Source organism: Alligator sinensis, unplaced genomic scaffold, assembly GCF_000455745.1.
Source record: "Alligator sinensis unplaced genomic scaffold, ASM45574v1 scaffold59_1, whole genome shotgun sequence".
Lineage (NCBI taxonomy): Eukaryota > Metazoa > Chordata > Crocodylia > Alligatoridae > Alligator > Alligator sinensis.
Genome location: NW_005841878.1, coordinates 2,073,241 through 2,082,197, shown reverse-complemented (window position 1 = coordinate 2,082,197; position 8,957 = coordinate 2,073,241). Strand labels below are relative to the sequence as shown.

Genomic DNA, 8,957 nt, shown 5'->3' with positions numbered 1-8,957 from the left:
TTGGGGGGGGTGGGGTTAAATGCAAATAGGTTTATCTTCCTTTTTTCCACTGCAGGAAAGATCAGTGTATCTATATAATTTGTCTAATTAATTTCCAAATTCAAAAGAAAATATATAACTTTCTAGAAAACACAGATACATAACCAGTATTCTTTTTAAAGATAATTTAACATACTGTTTGAAAAGCATTAAATTATTTACTAAAAATGACCACTAATATGACATTTTAAATTATTTGATAATAAGCTTGGCAAACCTAAAAACCCATTGGAATTTCAAGTGTAAAGTATTAATTGATAGAAATATAGATTCTTACCTTTGAGTCCTTAGCATAGTAAAGGGTTCGACCTCTAAGTTTGAAATAGCGTTTCTTCCACCTCTGAAAAGAACTGGTTTGCTTCAATAGTAGTCCTTCCTTTATACTTGTCTGAAAAAAAGAAAAAAAATCAAAATGTAGCATACCAAGTACAAGTACATCCACCTACCGAGACCTGCAATACATAAAGCAATCTGAGTCTTGAAAACAATGTTCAAATTCCCAAATAAAGTTGAATATTAAGTTTGCATACATTCATATTGGGTTATAACCACTACTGTCATTTGACAATCAAGACATGCAAACTTATTCTGTAAACAACAAAACTCAATAAAACCTGTATTTTCAATCCAGCATGTGCAAAGCCAGCACCCCAGGGCCAATAACATGTGCGGCCAGAACAGTGGGCACAGACCGAGGCAGGGCCTCAGGCCCCATCCAGCATGTAGGGCTATAGCCTGATCTGATGAGTGGGGCTGGGACCATGTGCTGGATCCCAGCCACATGCCAACTGTATGCGCTAGTATCTGACACACAGCCCAACCACACACCATCTATTTGTCCCACATGGTCAGAAAGATTGGGCACCACTGCAAAAGACCAAAACAAAATATTCTACTTGTACCTACTAATAAAATTATAAATATAAATAATAATATTATAAATGTGAACACCTCAGATAATGCACTTCACTTCATTCCCATGCAATGTAAATGCTTATTCATGATTGATGTTCTGAACTGATGTCAAAGCACTAGATTCAGCTGGTTCCACTGCAGTAGAATCCCTTGGTATAGAACTACATAACTTCCCTACAAAAACTAAGCTCTGTATAGTAAGAAAAAAAATACACTTCTAGTTCTCCAAACTCTGAAGAAAACCTTCAATTGCAAACTGAGAATAGAGAAATAGGCATTAAAATATACTACTTCAGACAAGCACCTTATGCCATTTCTTTTGTAAACCAACCAAATTCCATCTAAAAAATAGTTCAGTGTTTTGTCCCTTGTATTCTTATTGCTAAGCTTTTCAAGAACCTCACTCTTATGGTTAGAAACCCTTCTTCTAATCTTCAGCTCAGCTGGATATAAATTCTACAGTATTTTGTCAATATTGCCACCTACCTTAAAACTGTAAAATCAGCGGGAACATCACTTAATCTGCATTTCCCTCCAACTCTTTGCTTTGCCAAAATTTTCAAAGGCCTTCCTATCCAACTGTCAAAACCTCCAGCTTCCTCTCTAAAAACTTGTATAAACCCAGATATACACTGTCTTTACAGTAGTATAGCCAATAAAATGCTGTTTCCTTTAAATAGTTATCAATGACATTTGCCATCAATTATTACCATATTTTCTCACTTACCCCACAGATTCTTTTTTCCAAAAATCAGCTGCTTGAAATTGGGGTGTATGTTATAAAGTGAGGAAATACAGTAACAACAGTTTCTGCTGCTTAAGATTCTGCCAGGTGAAAGCAAAAGTAACTGAACACAATCCCCAAGGAGAAGGAAGCAGACTTTGCTCCCTAGATGATGCTATTCAACTACTTTTTTTTCTTCATTCTGTTTTTCACAAACAAAATGCATGTTTTACTCTGGAGTGTGTTGTATATGAGAAAATATGGCAATTTCCTTTTCTGAATTAACAATTTAGCCCCCTTTAGAATTTTACACTTTAACCTACAAAACTAAAATTAATATACTACAAGGCATTATAACTGGATCAAAATTCAGTTTAAAAGACATTTCCTTCTTTACAAAATTAAGTGCAAGTCAATGCTCAATTACCCAAAATCTTTATTTAATTCTGCTTCTTCAAGGCAAGAACCTGTCATGAAAACGTCTGAGATACATGGATATCATCATGTTTGAAACATTGTAAGTACGTTCCTTTACATAGATGGTTTCTTAAATACTAAAACATAATCACTGAATGTTCCAAGACTAAGTTTTTGGGGACCTTGATTTGATTAGATCAAAGTGCTACTTTGATCTAATATCAAATATCTAATATCTAATATCTAATATATATTATTTATAAATATATAAATAATACTTAAGTAGTGCCTGTCATCACTTGTCTTTGTCTTATCCCTCAGGTTATTCTCTTCCATCCTGTTTCTTCTCCCTTGAAGACATACACGGGAAGCAGACTTCTGTGCTGCTGAAGCAACGTTAAAACATACCTTCTTTCAAATAAGCATTCTGCTCCCTCTGCTTGGGATCACAGGACTGGAAGAGACCTTATAAAACTATGTAGTCCAGCCTCCTGCCCACTCCTAACTAAACCATCCCAGGGAAGTGGCTGTCAAACCCGCTCTTGAAAATTTCCACAGCCTCTCTAGGCTTGTTCCAATACTCAACCACCCTCACAGTGAGAAAGTTTCTTCTTAATCTCCAACCTAAATTTCCTCTGTTGCATCCTGAGGCCATTGTTCCTAGTCATGCCACAACAGCCACACTGATTAATTTATCCCCATCCTCTTTGAAGATCTTCTATCCATCTATATGAAGACTGCTATCAAGTCCTCCCTCAGTCTTCTTCTCCACACTGAACAATGCCAGTTCTTGCAGCCTTTCCTCATAAACCATGTTTCCCAGCCCTCTGATAATTTTTGTCACTCTCAGCTAAACTCTTGCTAATCTGTTTGCATCTTTCTTAAGTGAGGCACCCAACCTAAATGCACAGTGAAGCAGCATGATAGGGAAGCAGTCTGTGCAGCAGAAGTACTGATATAAACCAGAATCTGACATAACAGAGCACAGTTAATAGCCTGATCCTAAAATAGATGGTGTTACAGATGCAAATGATTCTGATAGGACCATGCCCTTATAGGCTTAATGCTAAATTGCAGATTTTAAAACAAAAACTGTATTTTAGTTATAAAAACATGCATGTCTATTTCTAGCTCAAACGCTAACTCTCTCTGGCCTCAACTATTTATACTGCCTGCTTCAGTTTCCCTCATCTTATCTTATCAGTTCATGTTTGTAAAGGTCAGAAAATGGAAAATACTATATATATACATATGATATGCATTTAACTGAAAGAACAGCCTGTGTTCTTATTAACAAGGAGAATGAAGCAGCTGTAAAATACTGTAAAAGGAACAGAACTTTTACCACCACTGTGATTTAGTGACAAAAACCTAAGGGCCTTCACAACTGAGCCAATATCTATTTTAAATGAATATTTATAGCTACTGTTTGGAATATTAGTGTACTTTGTATGTATCCTAGTCATGAGCAAAAAGAATTAACCAATTAAGTCAATCCTTCCCATGTATGAGAAGGGCACAAACTACACATCTCAGAAAAAAATTTAAAAATAAATAAATACAGAAATGTATACAATTTTTGTAGAATAGTGAAATTACATTGCAGGCCTTGATCTTATTCCCAGTTGATAAAAACTCTTCTGTTCACCCATCTTAAATGGCTACAAGACAGGTACTCCAAGTACTGTAACCTACACCTACATGAATTGTGTAGAACATCCTAGGTATAGCTAGAAAATGACATAACTAGAAACAAAATGGGAAGCAAAATTTTAAAATCTCTCTCTCTTTTTAACCAGGAAGAGAAAACATGTTCTGTGCTAATTTGTGGTTTCTATACTAATAGTTTAACTTGTTTAAAATATAAATAGTATTGGAGGATGTGAAGAAGTTCACATAACAGCAATAAACACTGCCACAAACTTTTAATTATAGCCATTTGCAGAAAGAAATTATAAACTGAATCTTGTTTCAATCACCATTCTGTCTTTCAGGCTTTTTCATTTAGACTATTATAGTTTTTCTGTACACTGTTACACACGCTTTGGGGTGGGGGGAAGGAGAAGAGCAGCACTTTGATTAAGCCACTCTAATTAAAGCTCATTCAATAGGCTTAAGTTCATCTTTAAGCGTGGGGACACCGATACACAAGATGCAGGAGCTGCTGGAATGCAGCAACTGCCACACTCGACTGAATTAATCGAGTATGCTCCAACGCGCTGGAATTCCAGCACACTGGAGCAGTCTCGGTGCTTGTGTATAGGCGACTTTCCTTTTACAATATTTAATAAATACCACTGCTGACAAAAGAAGTCAGGGAGGTCTGTACTCAGTAGATAACAAACATATACAAAGCAACATAGAAGTTTGTGATTTCATAGAAAGTTGAAGAACTGTTCCATTACTTATACTCCACACTTTCTTTACAGACATTCTGAGCTAAGTCAAACAAGTCAGAAGCTACAAACAGAATCAACAACAGCAACTGAACCTACTCAAGATCATGATATATATGAAAATAATAAACTTTCACGGAAACATGAATGTTCTAAATATATAAAATAATTAGAAAATAATAAGATGTTTCCCCAGGGTCTGGAGAACATACAGGGCATGTCTATATGATCATTTATGTGCAGTAGTTACTGTGTATTTAGTTTAGTACTTGCTTAATGAAGTATTAAGCTAAATGCACAGTAATTATAGTTACTGCGCAGTAGCACCAGCACATGGTTTTTTAGTGACACTTACTGCACAGTAGCCTAATACTACTGCACAGTAGCATATTAGGATGCTTTTTGCCTGGCACGCTACTGTGCATTAAGTGTCTCGTACAGATGTACCCCCAAAGAAGCTTTTACCATCACTCCATTCTTTCAAGGGATCAGGACTGGACGTCTCGTCTATCACAAAAAATATCCTCCGAGCCTTTCGAAGACTGGAGTCACTCCAGTCTTTGTTCCTCCAGAACTACCTGTATACTTCCCTGCCTGACTCCTCCCAGGGAAGCGTACAGATATTGGTTCCGGAGGAACAAAGTCTCCCACAGGAGAGATCTTCCTCATTGAAAAGAGGAAAATCTTTCTCCCAGAAGCAGTAGGAGAAACTGCACTAATATACTAATACACTCCGTTTCTAGTGGAAATGTCATTACTCCGCTAGAAATGTAATGCCTGTCCGTATCCTCATTTCCTTTTGCTGCAGATTTAAGTTATAAAATTTAATCTAATTTAAATCTACTTTTGGGGTTTGACTGCATTCCAAGTTTATATCAACTTTACCTCCACTTTACTAGAAGATGCATACATTTCTAGATGCATCAATCATATCTTAAATTCCATTTTCTATTTCCTTTTTTAAAAATCTACTCTCATTTTAATAAAAATGTTAATCCCACATTAACTCTTTGAACACAGCACCTCTTTCCCATGGACCTGACTGGCAGTTGGAGAGAAGAGGGAAAATTTTTATCAAATTTATTCTTGATTGCCCAAATTTGTTCTAAGTGTGAAGGGAAACAACTTACTTGATATAACAATAGTAAAATATATTAGAGAACTGTGCAATACTGAAAAAACACTGTATAGCAATAGGCTGAAGACAGAGCTGAAGAACTATGGATTGTGCTTTCTCCTTTTTTAAGTTCTTCTACTTTATGTAAACTAGCACGAGGAGCAGATTACACTAAAAATGTTTGTTTAGCCCTAAAATATGCCATTATACCACACAGCCCTGTGAAGACATGCCAGTGCTTTCCAAACTGTGGCCACAGAGTACATCCTGGTAAGTCTGGCCAGTAAAAAAGAATGCCAATTCCCAAATAGTTTTGTTATTTCTTTTATTCTGCGTCTGAGACTGAAACTTTCTTTTTAAGAGAAAGTAAAAGAACATGCACTAGAGCAGGCACGCATCCCAAAACAGCTAACAGCCTACCTTAGCATGAGGAGGATCACTCCACTTACTAGAAGAATACCTAATCATTAGACTATTCTTTGTCTCCAGATTTCACCTTGGACTTAAACCTTCCCAATGGAAATACCATAGAGACACATTCATTCCTGGAAATAGCTTTTGTTTCAATAAATCAGCATTTTCTGATTTTAAAAAAACCAAAACCATTTTGCTAAACAATTCCAAACCATTTCCACTTACAAGTAGTCAGTCCAGAGCTGACTGGTCATACAACAGAGGCTCTATTCATTATTTCCATCTACTTCATTAAAAGGAGAGTAATATATTACCAGAAGGGTACTTAGAAGACCTGGATTCTTTGTCCAGTTTGGTTATAGATTTCCTAGATGATCACAGGGAAATAAGTTATTCTTTGTGCTTTTGTGCCCAATCTGTAAACCAGGTGCAATACAATCCCTACATCCAACTAAGTGCTGATGTTGCCTACTCTCTCGAGGTTATCAGTATTTAAAATCCTCAGTTTTTGGGGTCATCCTAATTTTTTTAAACAAATCTCAGTTTTCATTACAAATAAATAAATAGCTTCTAACCTTCATGGTTGTAGAGAAAATGTAAATCATAAGGCTCAAAAACAAGAGACTAAAAACACTTAATCTTATCATTTTAAGACAATAGCATTGGTTTAAAGCAGAAGTCATCAATGTTTCCTACCACTGCACTGGAGTGACCCAGCTCAAGTCTGAGACAGGCTGGCACAAGGACCTGGCCCTTGGTGCTTCTCATCACCCAGCTGCAGTGCAGCACAGGAAAGCTCCCAGCCATGACACATCACAGCACAGGCAAAGCCCTGCCAGCAAAACCCCAGCTCTGAGGGCCAGATTCAAAGTTTTGTGGGTCACCAGTTCCTGATCCCCCATTTAAAAGTTCTGAGGCCCAATTCACATCTTTTTTTTAAATTTGTTGGGGATGGAAAAGCTGAAAGAGGAATTACACAACCTCAGGGTCCCTTCCTTTGTGTTTTCAGGACAGAGGAAAAAAGAAGGTTTGAAGATGAAAGGGCTGCCAGTCTGAAAGCCTCATTCAGCTCAGTGCCATCCTGCACATCACATAAGGATGGAACAAATCACGGTGAACCCTCAAGCAAGGCTGCAGTGCTGTAACACACTTCTTGGGTAAATGACCATACAAAGCCTTCTAATATTGACACACTATAATTAGTACTTATTCAGTAAATGTATACTGTATACATGGCAGTGACTAAGGGCTCAGCTCAAATATATTCACATGATTTGGGATGTATTCTGGTTTACTTCAGTTAATTAATTTAGTATTATAATCTTAAGAACAACCTAATTCATGGGGAATCCTTTGACTGCTTTTAAAATATAATACTTGCTCCTTACAAGTTGATTTGAAAATCCTGAAAAACTACATAAACCCACATGGAGAACAATTCATTAATCACCATTACCTGAAGCTCCTGGTTCTGCAAAATATCCATGTCACAGCAAGTTGTTGTTTTTTTTAATACAGACAGCTGGTTACAGCTATGGTCAGCCAAATTCTGATTCACAGTTAATAAATCATGCTGTGCTTGATACCAGATTCTTGCTAGTTCAGACAGTGAGATTTATCCAACCGAGAAGGAGTTGTTCTTTTTTTTTAAATACCCATTCATTACTCAGTCACCCATTACACAGTACCATCTTAAACTCAATTCTAATGATTGTATGCATTATATACAAAAATATGTTTTGAAGAAGAGAGGTTAGATTCATGCTAAAAGAGAGGATGTGTACTCAGATGATCTGGATTCTGTTCCCAGATCTGCAACTGATTTTTTATGCAATGCAACACAATTCATTTATTCTCTCTGCTTTAGTTCTTAATCTGTAAAAAAAAAAAAAGATAATATTACCATACTTTAGGACAGTACAGTACTATTTTTTTGTTAAGTGCATTAAGAATCTTGGTTAGACATGGTAAAAACATCATTTCTGTACTATGGTCATATACCTGCTTGTCTTCATTTACTTATTTTGGCAGACAGACCAAAGGTTTTTTTAAGATGGATCATCATTTCCTTTCATTATAAGGCCACCAGACAAAAGCATCAACAGAATGGCAGAACTCAACAGAATGAAAAACTTAAGCTAGTACCTACATTCAGTGACAGGACAGAATCTAAGGAAACTTTGCTTAGAACTTTGGCTACATATACATATGCAAATAATCTGGGAGAATTCTCCCAGGTTTGTTCTCCTAGTAGAAAAAAATTGCCCAGAGCCCCATGTATAGATATTCAAATACTGAGGCCCTAAAGAATGGAGAGCTTGCAGTACTGATGTTTTACACCCAGGGGTGGCCCCTGTGCACACATCTCAGTATGCTCTGCATGCTCCCTTAGTCTGCCTAAGGACAGATGATAAAAGTGCACAGGGCAACCCAGATTTGCTAATCCAGACTGCTCATGGTCAACCTGCATTTCCCTGCAGCACAATATGGGGACCATGAAGAGGGCATGTTCTGCTCCCTGCTCGAGCAGCAGAGTCCAGTGAACAACTCCCAAAAGGAGAGGAATGGGGGGAGGGAATGCTGGAGGACTATGTTCTCTTCTAAGGAGCTGTGGTATATACAGCCATTCACACTCCCAGGAGAAACTCTCTTCAGAGTGATTTAACCTTGGTTATTTATTCCCAGGTCATTTTTCTCTTGAAGCAGCCATTTTTACTGTGGGAGAAAAAAGCTAAACATCTACACACTTGTGGTTTCTCCTGTGAGAGCAGCAACTCTCCCAGGAGCAGTTGAATGTCCATATAAGGCCTTTAACTAGTAAAAAACATTTCTAAAACAAAGCTTTAATCTTCTCCATGTTCCTCATTGGCAGCTACAATGGAACAGGAACTCTCAGCAGTGAAAGCAGGTGCGACAGCACCACCACCTGACCCCT

At 37.2% G+C, this 8,957-nt stretch overlaps 1 protein-coding gene across 9 annotated transcripts in view; it reads right to left on the bottom strand.

Annotated features, from left to right (window-relative positions):
• Positions 1-2,667, bottom strand: part of DGKH (diacylglycerol kinase eta) — a 110,182-nt gene extending 107,515 nt beyond the window's left edge. For 8 of the 9 annotated variants that reach the window (XM_025196158.1, XM_025196165.1, XM_025196166.1 and 5 more), the window contains exons 1-2: positions 2,374-2,667; positions 317-427 (exon numbers count right to left, since the gene is read on the bottom strand). The gene's annotated coding sequence lies outside the window, so the exon portion shown is untranslated. The remainder of the gene's footprint in view (positions 1-316; positions 428-2,373) is intronic. The other variant, XM_025196159.1, reaches the window with a different exon arrangement.
• Between the last annotated feature and the right edge of the window lie 6,290 nt (positions 2,668-8,957).